The following is a 1,116-nucleotide window of genomic DNA, read 5'->3' as shown; positions in this document are numbered from 1 at the left end:
TGGAGGAAGTACCCAAAATGCTCCTTGGAAGCAAGAATGGCCAGACTTCGTCTCACCTATTTTGGTCATGTTGTCAGAAGAGACCATTCCCTGGAGAAGGATGTCATGCTTGGTAGGGTGGAGTGTCGATGAAAGAGGGTGAGGCCTTCAACAAGATGGATTGACATGGTGGCTGTGATGATAGGCTCAAGTATAGCAGGGATCATGGAGCTGGCACGGGATCGGGCAGTGTTTCAGTCCGTTGTACATTGGGTCACAATGAGTTGGAAACAAGTCGATGGCACCTAACAACAAGAACAACAATGAGCTGTCAGGAGCTCTGGTGGTGTAGTGCCTAAGGTGGTTGATTTATCAATTATGAAGGCAGAAAATCCTTCATAAAGAAGCAGTAATCTCACTCCCATTCTTCTTCCTGGAGCTCCACCTAAGATCCCCAGCCATGTTCTCCACCTTGCTAGGCACTATCTCCTTTGGTTATTGGTAGCTATGGAGAAGATGCCATGCCCAACCCCTATTCACAGACACAAGACAAAATAAGGACCAAATTCACCAATTGTATTTCAATTAAAAACCAGTTGCCATAAAGTCAATTCTGACTCACAGAGACACTTTTCCCACAATGTGTAGCAGATTAGGACTATGCTCTATAGGGTTTTCAGGTCAGCGACCATTCAGAAGCAAATCAGCAGGACTCTCTTCCAAGATGCCTTTCTTCAGACCCACCAACCTTTCAGTTGAAAGCTGTAAGGACAATGTCATGAACTAGAATCAGCATACGGCTGGTTCTTATGAGGCAGATGTCAAATATGCCTCCATCTTCCCTCTTCCCCATTATTTTACTTTCCATTTTTCTGCTGGGTCTGATCATCCACTGCATACGTCAACACAACTCACAGACTGTATTCATGATTACATGGTTTGTTGGTGTCACAACCCAGAAGTAACAAGGTACAATTCACAGTGCAACTCAGAGTTGTTGTTGTTGTTGTTAAGTGCCGTTGAGTCGTTTCCGACTCATAGCAACCCCATGCACAGCAGAACGAAACACTGCCCAATCCCACGCCAGCCCCACAATCCCTGCTGTACTTGAGTCCATCATCACAGCCACTGTGTCAA

Source organism: Orycteropus afer, unplaced genomic scaffold (genome assembly GCF_000298275.1).
Source record: "Orycteropus afer afer isolate SDZICR_OR568_19922 unplaced genomic scaffold, OryAfe1.0 scaffold00081, whole genome shotgun sequence".
In the NCBI taxonomy this organism is placed as follows: Eukaryota; Metazoa; Chordata; class Mammalia; order Tubulidentata; family Orycteropodidae; genus Orycteropus; species Orycteropus afer.
This window is presented reverse-complemented; position numbering follows the sequence as displayed.